Source organism: Lynx rufus, unplaced genomic scaffold (assembly GCF_022079265.1).
Source record: "Lynx rufus isolate CCGP_SWC_20201006 ecotype Redwood Valley unplaced genomic scaffold, mLynRuf1.p SCAF_7, whole genome shotgun sequence".
NCBI classification, from domain to species: domain Eukaryota; kingdom Metazoa; phylum Chordata; class Mammalia; order Carnivora; family Felidae; genus Lynx; species Lynx rufus.
The window spans coordinates 88,371,308-88,384,432 of NW_025814889.1; the positions used below are offsets into that span (position 1 = coordinate 88,371,308).

Consider the following 13,125-nt stretch of genomic DNA (forward strand, 5'->3'; position numbering starts at 1 on the left):
AACCACAAATTCTAATGTACCACGTGGTATTTTTTTTTTTTTTAATGGCACCCATCTCAGGGCAGAAGACCTGAAAGTAAAGCAGCTGGGGGAAGGAGAGGAGTAAGAGTCAGGGCCTTGGGGTTCAATTACAAGTCTCATTTCAAATAACAGGGATTGCGACTCTCACTAGTGTTCTTAGCAGAAAAGCCAGATGGTTCCCAAGGTAAAGGATGCCAAGAGGTAGTAGAAAATGAGGGCAGAAAGTCTTATCCTCTCTACCCCATGTAGCCAACCACGAAGCTCAACCTATAGAACTCTGAATATGGCACCTGTACTAGAAAAAAAGAAAACTCCAGCATATTCCCTGTGGTCCTACAAGCCAAGTCGATTATTTCAATGTTAGCATTTGAGCAAGCCACCAAAATTGCATCCAGAGTCTCTGTTGCTGTGATTCTACCTACACTATGCCATGAAACACATACTGAACTTGGTGGCGAAAGATCGGTTTGAAACTCACTTCTCCTTAAAATTCAGGCAAAACCACTTTGGTTACTCATGTTTTCAAGGTCTACTGACCACCTGCTGGGAATATAGAAAGAAGCACTGATTCATCCTATGGAGTGCTGGGGAGAAGCAGTTGAATCATATACCTTACACCTAGTGGGAACTGCAGGGACCAAACCCTGGGGAGGTGAGAGGAGGGCTGGTGTGCTTTGGTGGCTTTATAGAGCTTGATTTGGCTATAGTACTGGACTTTCACTGAGGAATGGTGAGGGATGAGGCATGACCTTTCACATCTTCAGTGTCTCCCTTTGTGGAATGAAAGGTTAGGACTAGGTGGCCACTTCAGATGCTTACGGCACCAATGTTCTCAGACTCTTTCATCACAGGATGAGTTAGGGCTGGATGTGACTGGCCACATGACCTCAGAGCACCTGACTACAAATGCATCAAGGGACATTTAAGTATTATAAGTATGTTGGCTGTTGGGGCTGTGGGTGTAATTTTACATCTGAAATATACCACCGATATTCTTGAGGGTTTGCTTTTTCTATTGTAGTCTACAGACAAAATAAATATGCGATTTTTGAGGGTGGATACCACGTAATAGCTAAAACATTTCTAAGCCAGCTAAAATAGTAGGTAGCATGAAAAGAGCCTGAAACTGTACCCAACACCTAGTTGCTATAGCATAAGTCTTCCACTGTCTCCTCGTGAGGCCAGTACTTTGCAGCTCGGTGAGGTAAGCTACAGGAAGGAATTTCCTTTACATGCTGGGCTTCTCTCATCATCTACTCCTTTCTCTGGGCTTCCAATGGCTTGTGCACCACTGAGCCAAAGGCTCACTGAATGAATCAGTGAATGAATGGGCTTGAATCTAGCTTATTGATCATTTGAGGAATACGTTTCTGTTCATTAAAATGTCCATTTATAAAGGTCAGAGGAAACCCCAGCCTGTGAGTGAAACTACATGGGTGCAGTGTAGGTGGGTTAAGTCATGTCTAATCCAGTGACGAGGCACACAGAGTGACCATATGTCCCTATTTGCATGGGCTAGTTTGGGTTTGTGCTGTTTTCCCAGCATAATTATTACTAAAGTCCACACTGACAGTAAGTTATATATGATCACCTAATGAATAATTAGTGAAATGACTGCTATTTTTTACACGTGTAGTAGTTGCTACTGCTGGCCATTGGGGACTCAACATAATCACATAACCAGAGTGTGTTCTTACTTCACAGGACTTCGCTCAGAATGGCAGGATTTCAGAGAGCTCAAGTGAGCAAGAGAGCAAGTTACTATGGACCTTGCCTTAGGAGAGGAGACACAGTCACGCCTGGTGGGCTCTGGGGCACCTGGTGGGTGGCAAAGTCAATCCGACTGATTGTGGTTCTTCTGAAGCAAGTAGCGCAGGTCTCAGCAGACCTCTGTGCACGTGGAGAATGAGGTATGTAGTATCCCTAACCTACCAGTCTGGCGCTGAGCCGCGTGCACTGTAAGACTGAATCACACAGTCCAGGACTGGAACATGGATGTGTAATGAACCCATGCGGGGATTATAAAACTCAAGTTCCTGAAGCACAGTGAAGAATGGCTTATGACAGTATTATTTAAAGAGTGGTCTTTGGATCACCTGCTTGAGAATGGTCTAAAAATGTGAAAACTCCTAGGACCTACTCTAGACCCAGTGCCTGAGATTTTCAGGAAGTGGATTCTAGGGATTTGCTTTTTTGGGGGGAAACATTACTTTATTCAAATACCAGGCTTATCATACATGGCCCAAGAACACTCAAATGATAAACCAGATATACACAGATCTTTAAGAGTGATCTTCAGCCATCATAGCCAATGACGCCACGCTTGCTATCATCTGCTGAATGGTGTGGTGGCCACCGAGATGTGGATGTTGTTTTATGTTGGCAAGAGCATAGGCATGCATTTTTTAATATATAATAAAATCTGTTTTTATTTTTAGTTTTTAATTTTTTAAACTAAAATCTGCACCCAACATGGGGCTCAAACTCATGACCCTGAGATCAAGAGTCACATGGTCTACTGACTGAGCCAGCCAGGCACCCCGGGGTTGCATTTTTAAACAAACTTCTCAAACTGTTCTTTTGTGTATAATGCAATAAATTAATGCAAAAAAGGATACTGCATGTTTAACTGAAACATTCAGGTGAAATGATCATTTTTCAGAAGGGGATCACAGGGAAACAATTTCTAAGGAGAAGAAATATTTGACACAATATAGAGGTTGCCTCCCTTGTGTGACCATAAATTTTATGAGTTGCCAAGCAAGATTTTTTGGTGTCAGAGTAAATGTCAAATTCTGGTTTTATTCAAATGGCTGGTTACTTCCCAAGGCACTTCCCAATGGAAACAAGCCGTTAAAATGTCACACACATGCATACAAGTGATTCTTACAGCTAGAGAGTTAGCAATGCAGATGGAGGACAGGCTAAGTCAGGAGGTCTTCTCGTGTGTGTAGGTGCAGGTGGCACCACAGACAAATGAAAGCTTCTCTACACTCTTAATATGATTCCCCCACCTTCCCCAACGTTTTCCAGGTGGTGGTGGGAGAGGGGGGAGGGGAGCATACATCACCCCAACAAAGAAGAAAGATGCGCGAGATACTGGTTGAAGGGCACAGACTTCCAATTACAAGACTAGGGATCTAAAGTACAGCATTAGGACTATAATTATATATAACCTATATATGCTGTAAAACATACATACACTATATAATATATACGTACACTATATAATATATACATACACTATATATATACATACACTAGTATATATACACTAGATACATAAAATACATATACATAACCTATATACAATAACTTTACTGTATTATATACTTAAAAGGTGCTAAAAGAGTAGAGCTTCAACGTTCTCACCACAAAACAGAAATGGTAGTTATAAGATGTGACAGAGCTGTAGTGGTAATCATTTAGCAATATACAAATATAAATGCATCCAACCAACACACTGTATACCCTAAACTTATATAATGGTACATGTCAGTTATATCTTTAATAAAACTGGAAAAAGTGGGGCATCTGGGTTGCTCAGTCGGTTAAACGTCTGACTTTGGCTCTGTGAACTCACGGTTCGTGAGTTCGAGCCCCGCATCAGGTTCTGTGCTGACAGCTCAGAGCCTGGAGCCTACTTTGGATTCTGTGTCTACCTTGCCCTCTGCCCCTCCCCCACTAGTGCTCTTGCCTTTCTCCCCCAAAATGAATAAATATTAAAAAATTAAAAAAATAAATAAATAAAACTGGGAAAAGAAAATTCTCAAATACCACTGTCCTAGACTATCAGAGTATCCTTAGGTAGAACTCCTCATTTTTCCTTTGTAAGAGTATCTGTGGTTTCTGAGGCTGAAATTTACAATCTTCACAGCTCTCTTTAAAAAAACTGAATACAGAAATAATTATGAATACAAATATAGATACTAACGTGTTTCATTCAAGAGAGAAGAAACAGAGACAAATTACTAAACCATGGAAAATGAGGTCTCTTTCTTTTGAGAAATGTTTACAAAGAAATGATTCCTGACTCTAACCTTGCTTCTCCCCCCTACCTAGAACATTCTTCATGCCTTACAAACAACCAGAACTCAGTAAGGACTGGTCCAAGTGAAGAGCCCTGATAACTTATGTTTAACTAGCTTCTTTGTAAATCTGCCTCCATTCTGCAAACTAGATGACCTCTGTTGAGTAATTAGCTAAACAGTTAACTCATCAACTTATTAGTTTGCACGGGAAAGAAAGATGATTATTTCTCTAATCCTCAAGTTTTCACAGCGGGGAGGGCACTCTCCCCCCCCCCCCAAATTTGTTTGTTTGAGACAGAGAGAGAGAGAGAGAGAGAGAGAGAGAGAGAGAGAGAGAGAACACGTGAGAAAGGGAGAGAATCCCAAGCAGGCTCTACGTTGTCAGTGCAGAGCCTGATGCAGGGTTCAGTCCCTTGAACTGCAAGATCATGACCTCGGCTGAAGTCATGAATCAGACGCCTGACTAAGCCACCCAGGCACCCGGTGGGGGGAGCTTCTACAGGCAGGGTGTGGTACGGAGCCTCCAAGATGGGCACTGTCAATCCCGGCCCTCCCTGTACAAGCACACTGCTCCTCTCTTCCAGAGGTGGATTCCAATTCCCCTCTCCTCAAATGTGGACCAGCCTTAGTGTTCTCCTTGGCCACTAGCATGTGGCAGAGGTGATGGTTCTAGGCCTTCTGAGGCCAGGTCCTACAAAGTCCTATAACTTCTGCTTGGCACTCTTGAACCACTCACTGTCGAGATGTTTTCTCTCAGAATCCAGTTGCCATGCTATGAAAAGCTGAAACTCCATGGAGAAGCCATGTGGAGCTGCCTCAGCTTGACTCTTCAGCTGCTATCTGCCCTCACTTGCCAGCCATGGGAGTGGAGCCACTTTGGACTTGCAGCCCATCTAGCCTTCAGATCCCTCTAGCTCCAGCTGACATCCAGCTGTGCTGTGCGAGACTCCCAGAGAGAACCACCTAGCTGAACCCGTTCAACTCACAGAACCATGAAAGGCAATAGCATACAAAGACATATAGTACACTGTTCCATCAAGACTCCATGTTCCTGGGTGGTTGGTTTTGCAGTCCCCGAGGGCACAAAGGCATTATATTATGATGTGTCACTTCTAGGCCCTCTCCCTCTGTGGGGCTGGGGAGAGGGGATGGGGCATGGAGTCCCCTGGAGTTTTCTCCCTGGTCTCGACTTGTCCATCGCAGCACCTGTTCCCTTTGCTCCTGTCCTCTAGCAGGTAAATATTAGGCAGACTACTCTCTGTGGGGTGGGGAGAGGAGAGCCCACAGCTATCCAGGGCATACATTTAATCTGGGGGGATGGAGGACAAGAATAAGAAGTCCATTCTGGTCCGAAATCCATACCATGGTTTCTGGTCTAACTTTATACTAACTATAAAGTTAGTTTCATCCCAGGCACCTGTGTCTATGTTTTTAATTGCTCAGAAAACTCAGAGGGAAAAAAAAGCATAAAATTAGTTTTCCTCTCTGGACCTCCACAAACAGCATTCTTCCCTTTTCTTAGGCTAGAGAACAATTTATTTTTAATTTTTAGAAAATTTCACCCCGCTTCATCCACTAAATCCAGTCTGCCATCAGTTTTCATTACATTGTTTCTTTAAAATGTCTCTCGGATGTACCTCCTTTTCATTTTCCTGGTCCCTTCCCTAGCTTTTGTCCTCCTGTTACAGTTTCAGTTCTACAGCGGTCACCCTGTTTGCCTCTCTGCACCCCCACACCCCTGTCTACGTGCTGTGACAGGCCCCCACCCCAACATTTATCATGCTCTCTTTGCTGAAGCCCTTACCTACTGCCTTGGGTTTGGTTCCAGGCCCTCCAGAATAATTAGCTTTGTTATAGCCAATAACCCTTCAAGCTATCTTCCAAACCCAGTGGCCCCATAAGGCAGATTTTACTTCATAACAGACTCACTCCTGGTTCCTTCTTATTCTTGTCCTCCTTCTTCGATTATGTAGTCCTGTCTCCCTCTTCTGAACTCCCCTCTTCTCTTAGGAAGCAGGAATCACAGGGTTTATGGCTGATTATTCTATTAGTCCCCCATTCCAACTTGTCCCAAAATTCCTAATGCTTTCAAGGACATGTTCCCTAGTGTGCTGATCAATAAACACTATTGGACTCATGATCTCTACGTATAGAGCCAGTGAAACTTCGTGGTCTTAAGAGGAGCTAGGAGCTAATACTTATTATGCCACGTTCTGGCTAAGTACTTTATTTATATATGTTATTTAATTTGTTCCTTGAGTTCCTGTCCTCCTTTTATTGAAGAGGAAGCAGAGATTTGGGTAAAGTACCTTTCTCAAGGTCACCCAGCTGGCAAGTGAAGAGACAGAGCTTGAAGTCAAGACTAATTACCAGTCTGAGGTTTTAAGTTCTACATCACACCACCTCCCAAGGTATTTTTGAGGGGAATTTTTAAAACCAGTTTATCCTACTCTACCACCTGAAGATGATTACTGTTACTGTTTTATTAAATTTCCTTCACGCATGTATTTGTCTACACATGCATGTAACTTCCTACCAACTTATGATCACACTCTTTGTATATACAATCATATTCTGTTTCACTTAATATAGTACAGCTTTTTCCCCTTTCATTATGCACTGATACTGTTTTTTATACATTGTTCAGACTGCAGAAAGTACGCAATACAATAAGACAGGCTCTTTCCCAAAATGGGACTTTGGCTTGGGGTATGAAAAGCTACCAAGAATAAGGTGCTGTCAACAATGAGCTCTTCTTTTTATTTTTTAAAAGTTTATTTATTTTTATTTTTGAGAGAGAGAGAGACAGAGTGTGAGTGGGGGAGGGGCAGAGAGAGAGGGAAACACAGAATCTGAAGCAGGCTCCAGGCTCTGGGCTATCAGCATAGAGCCCGACGTGGGGCTCGAACTTACAAACTGTGAGAGATCATGACCTGAGCCAAAGTCAGAAGCTTAACCAACTGAGCCACCCAGGTGCCGCCCCCCAGCAATGAGCTCTTAAATACTGTTCATGTTTTCATGGGAGACAATAGGGGAGGCTCAAACAAGACAGTCATTCTCTCTTAATATGGAAGTGACTACTGGGAATCCCTAAGTGTAAAGCCTTCCAGAAGCTGACGGGGAAGGAAGACTAGTGTTTCCTGACCATCTCTGACCCCGCACCAGACCTAGTACCAGGCAGCTCCACAGATCTTTTCTTAAGTCTATTTATTTTTGAGAGAAAGAGAGAGAACACAAGTGGAGGAGGAGCAGTGAGAGAGAGAGACACAGAATCCGAAAGAGGCTCCAGGCTCCCGACTGTCAGCACAGAGCCCAACATGGGGCTCAAACTCACACATTTCAAGATCATGACCTGAGCCTAAGTCGGACACTTAACTGACTGAGCCACCCAGGTGCCCCTCCGCAGATGTTCTTACTTGCTTTTCCTAGCACTTTGTGAATACAGGCATGTTCACCTCACCTGAGGGAAGGGGAAGGCAGACTAAAATAATGCAGGTCACGTGGGCATTCAGATACCGGAGTCTAGGGTCTTCCTTCTCTTGGAGAAGGCAGTTTCAGATGAAAGAAAAAAATATCTAGATGAAGAAAAGAATGAGCTAAATGAGTCATCTGCAATTACAAAAACCCGCTGACAGGAATCTTGAACACCAGGGAAAAGAATAAGGAAGCCTAGACAAAACCGGGCTCCTTGTGGTTCAGTCTGGGAGGGAGGGCGGGGGTGGGGGGGGGATGCAGAGTTGAAGATGGGGGTTGGCTTTGCAAACTGGCCTCCACTCGGAAAAAGACATTGTTCTTCCAAGGGCCCAAAAGGGGGCTCAAGGCAGTCCCAGAGTGCAGGCGGGAAAGCAAGTAACATGAAGAGGAAGGCTAACTCTAGGGAGGGCCTGCTATAGGTCAGAAAGGGCCACGGAGCAGAGAGCATCTGCAGGTTTAGGCTGCAGACCTTCGCCAAGGTGCCCGAGTAAGAGCACAGCAGGAAGTGCGCTGGACTGGGGCGGGGAGGAGAAATGCTGGAAGAGAGGCAGCTGCGAGTCTGGGCTCCAGTGCCTGAGTTCCCGGATCCTTTCCTTCCCTCCTTGAACTCTTTCAGGATAGTATAAGGAAGGTGAACTTTGATGTGCTTCATTGAGCAGGAAGATGGGAGACCTGGCTGAGGCTGTTTCTCTTGCTCAGGAAAGGCTGCATCTCATACTGTGACACAGAGAAAACACAGTGCTGTGGACCAGATGAGAGTCAATACGCCCCCACATTCAATGGTCAGGCCAAGGCCTGGTTGGCGGGGGCCTCTGGTGGAATTCAGTTCTCGGCCAGAAATCCCTGCCTTAGACCTTGGAAGACAGGAGGGAGGCTCAGCAAACCTGGCGGCCACTCTTTGGGTTTGGCAAACTCGAGATTTTTCCAGCGCCTTGTGTTTCAGTGAAACCGAAAATGTGTCTGGCTAGAAACCCTTCTCTAATTTTTAACCCCCTGAGCATTTTTTACGTAAATCTGATACACATGTTTTTGTCTTATTTTTATTTAGCTCATCAAATCGAATTAGGAGCTACAATGATGAAGGGAACAATGCTGATTTCCAAGAAGATTTTGGAGACTTTTTACTTAGAACTAAATCACATTTTCTCCCCAACTGTTAAAATTACCAGACTGAGCTGGATTTGAAATTTAGAAACCAAATGTGAAATAAAGACCCATGCTTGGCAAAGATGCAGCATAGCAGGGGAATGTTCTTAGGAAGTCACAGTTAGAAAGCCAGGGTAGGCGTGGGGTGGGGGGTGAGGGGATGCAGGCAGGAAAGGAGGTAGTTACTCTTCATTCGATGGTTTCGATACATTTACCCGGCTTCCACGCTCCCCAAAAGACGCCTGCTAGCCACTGTCTGGTGTCTGACTTTATCACTACCACCCAAGAAAGAGGAGTTTCTGCCCGAGATTGGGAGTGAGGGGGGTCTCCTGTGTCGGCCTTCCACGCTCCTCCATGGTAGCTGACTCCAGCTGCTCCGCCCCTTCCCCCTAAGCTCCCCCTCCCCGTTCTTGGTTCTGGCTAAGGCCCCTCCATCTGGAAGCATTTAAAACGTACAACGATTTTAATCTCGTGCAAAGGAATCTTGGGATCTACACTACATACCCATTAAGCTAAATTATATGTGCACAATCTTATTTTGCACAGTTCTGTCTGGCCCAGGTTGGCACAGACAGGTTGGCATGCTAAAGGCTATTACTGTCTGTCCCAATGACTTTCTCCACTACGCCATCATTTTCTACAATTTCAGTCCAAGGCCAGTAGTGTTTCTTTGAGAAACTTGAGCCACTTAGCTCCCAGGACAAAGATTCTCTTCAGAGACCCTTGAACCTTGACTCAGAGGGTCCCTTGGACACTGTCCAAAGAAATGCCTTTGAACTCAGCTTCTCTCCCCTACAGACCTGCATCAAATTAGACTGACCTGGTACCATCTTGTTACTTAATAACTGTACAACCTTGGGGGAGTTATTTCGCTTCCTTGCATTGCGATTTACCAATGTGTAAAATGGGCACACTAATCATATGTACCCCATAGGGTTGTTGTGGAGGATTAAATGAGATACTGTGTGTAAAACACACAGTAAGTTGTCTGGCCCAGACTAAGAAGTTAATAGATGTTACTGTTATTATAAAAACGACATTTTAGCGAACTCTACAACTTTTCTAAGAGCACTTACATTTTTCCAGAGGTGGCCGGTTTCCTTTCAAACATGCCCACCTGCCCAATCCCTCACCAAGGCGGAACCATTCAACCCAATTCCCTGCAAACCAGCATCACTCTAGATAAGGGACATGAGGTTTCTGATCAGCCAACTGGGATTTTTCATCAGTCCCCAGGCAGTCTTTCATGCATGCCCAAGTTTTAAACCTGCAGCCTCTTTTTTGGAGCCATGGTAGCAGAACGATTAGAGATCTATAATCTGCATAGAAATCATTCTCCTTCAAACCAAAGCAAACTTCTCACTTTATCTAGAAAGCATAGGTATCTGTGGAAGTGGGTGAGAAGGAGGTTTTCGCTCTGCTTTAAGAAGCAACGTGAGGGGCGCCTGGGTGGCTCAGTCGGTTAAGCGGCCGACTTTGGCTCAGGTCATGATCTCACGGTCCTTGAGTTCAAGCCCCACGTCAGGCTCTGTGCTGACCGCTCAGAGCCTGGAGCCTGTTTCAGATTCTGTGTCTCCCTCTCTCTCTGCCCCTCCCCCGTTCATGCTCTGTCTCTGTCTCAAAAATAAATAAAACGTTAAAAAAAAATTTAAAAAAAAATAGCAACATGATTATTTAGTGTTCCCTGAGGATCCCCCTGCCCCCCCCAAGAACATGAGTCATACTTCATTTGTCCCTTTTGCAAAGAAAAAGGTGATGGCGCCATTAATATGTCCGATGAGTGCCTCTCTCTCAAGGGGGAAAATATAGAATCCATGAGTCTAGTATTTATTGTTTTCCTCTGGCCGGCAGAGGAAATTATTTCCTCCGGCAATAATTCACGGATCCTGGTGTTGGCCAGAATAGAGGGGTCAGGGATCCACTAGCTTCAGTGACGCCTTGGACACTTCAGTGACGCCTTGGATTCTGGTCCTCATCATACAGAATTGGTGTGAGGACTAAAAGACAGACATCTATGGGTTCTTGACAAATGGTCATTATTATTTCCACCAGGCTGACCTCACTTGAAATCCTGGGTGATATCAGGAAATGGGTGTATCTTCCACGGCTTATATTTATTGGAGATATCCCCCTCAGTGGCTTCCTAACCTCCTGTGGCTAGATGTATCTTGAGTGCCAGCCTCAGCAATAAAGACTCTAAAAGAACCACCCCCTTGCTTACAGCCCTGCCAAAGGGGTGGATGCCAAAGGGGTGGATGGGCTGTTTCTGCCCATGGCTCTGGACAAGACAACGTGAAGGGGTGATTTATAGGCTGGGAAGTCACTCATGGCCTGGTATAAAAAGTGAGTCGATGGGGCGCCTGGGTGGCTCAGTCAGTTGAGTGTCTGACTTTTGGTTTCGTCTCATGTCATGATCTCAGTTTGTGGGTTTGAGCTCCAAGTCGGGCTCTGCACTAACAGTGAGGAGCCTGCTTGGGATTCTCTGTCTCCCTCTCTCTCTGCCCCTCCCCCTCACACACATTTCTCTCTCTCTCTCCCCCTCTCTCTCTCAAAAATAAACAAACATTAAAAAAAAATTAGTCGAGTCAAGGAGATTCCTCTCTGGTAATCTGTCATCAAGAGTGAGAAGCTGAGCGGACTGGTAGCAGAGACACATGGAACTTGATTGGCCACGTTAAGGGCAGAACACCCTCATGAAGGTGACATGCCCTCAGCCCATTGCTGAGGCTCTCCAGGGGTGCCTTGATTCCAGAACCACTCTCCCATAAAGGCTGGCTATTAACGGTTCTTCCTGTGGACGCCACAAACATCTCTTCTAATAATATTGCAACAAACACCTCCTCTTTTGAATTAGCTTGAGTGGGTTTTGGTTTCCTCCAACAACAACAAAAAAAAGGCTTCAGTAAAACAGCACCTACCAGGGCACCTGGGTGGCTCAGTTGGTTGAATATCTGACCTCGGCTCAGGTCATGATCTTGTGGTTCGTGAGTTCAAGCCCCACCCACGTTGGGCTCTGTGCTGACAGCTCAGAGCCTGGAGCCCGCTTTCAGATTGAATGTCTCCCTCTCTCTCTACCCCTCCCTTGCCCATTCATTCTCTCTCTCTCTCTCTCCCCCGCCTCCACTCTCAAATAAATAAACATTAAAAAAATTAAAAAGTAAAACAACACCTACCCTTGGGAAGAACATGCAGATGGAGCCATATCTAAACATTCTGGGCATTTCTGATGCAAGGCGTTGCTTTAACAGGTAATTGCACAGAATGCAAACACCACTGGTCCCCGACTCACCTCTCCCTGGCTCCCCTTTATTGTAACCCTTGGAAAAGTCAAAGCTCTCTCCTTCAACCTTCCTTGCAGCAAGGGGAGGTCATGTGACACAGTTCTGGCCAACGAGATACAAGTGAAGACAGGCCGCCTGCCCCCTCTCTTCCTGCCTTGCCTGAAGATGTTACGCTCAAAGCTGCTTGCAGCTCACATTCACCATCTCGCAACCATGAAGGAAAAGTCAGAGAAGCAGAGATGCCCGCCCTGGCACGCTGGAGGTGATGCATCAAACAGTAGTAGCCACCAAACTCCAGCCTCCTTGTTATGTGAAAAGAATAGAGCCTTAACCTACTATTACTTAGATTTCTCTGTAACTTACAAAAGCAAAATGTTTTCTAAAGATATACCCTGAAACAAAACTGGATGTTTCCTATATCATAAGAAAAATGTGTTGTTGGTTTTTTGGGTTTTTTTTTTAACAGTTTCAGGTGAGGGGAAAAATTTTTTTTTTTCAATGTTTATTTATTTTTGAGACACACACACACACACACACACACACACACACACACACACACACAGAGTGTGAGCAAGGGAGGGGCAGAAAGAAAGGGAGACACAGAATCCGAAGCAGGCTGCAGGCTCCAGGCTCTGAGCCGTCAGCACAGAGCCCAATGTGGGGCTCGAACTCACAAACCACGAGATCATGACCTGAGCCCAAGTCGGATGCTTAACTGACTGAGTCATCCAGGCGCCCCAGAAAAAAAAATCTTTTAACCAAAGATATGACAACCTGTTTTTCAGTTAACTTCTCTAAACATCAGCTGAATGATACAAGTTCTACAGGCAATTAAAATCTATGAGGGGATAAAGTATATATGTGAACAAGTATGATATAAAAGCGGAGAGTGGAAATGTCTTAAAAGGTAGCTGCTTTACATGTCTCAGTATAGAGAGAGACATTATTTCTGGATGGGGGAGGGAGAAATCAGGAAGTCTCCACAGGAGAAGCATGTGTTAAACCCTAGAGAAAAAAAGAATTTGGATGTTTGCAGACGGGAGGAAAGACATTCTAGTCAGAAGGAATAGTTTAAGCAACTGTGGGAAACTGAAGGCCATGTGCAGGAAGGACACACCAAGTTCTTTCTGGCAAGTTTAGGGGGGGAACAAAGATCAAATTTTTGGTCTAGA

General features: G+C 44.9%; 1 protein-coding gene across 1 annotated transcript in view; it reads right to left on the minus strand.

Annotated features, from left to right (window-relative positions):
- Positions 1-13,125, minus strand: part of PPM1H (protein phosphatase, Mg2+/Mn2+ dependent 1H) — a 258,509-nt gene that overhangs the window by 24,458 nt on the left and 220,926 nt on the right. The window lies entirely within an intron of this gene.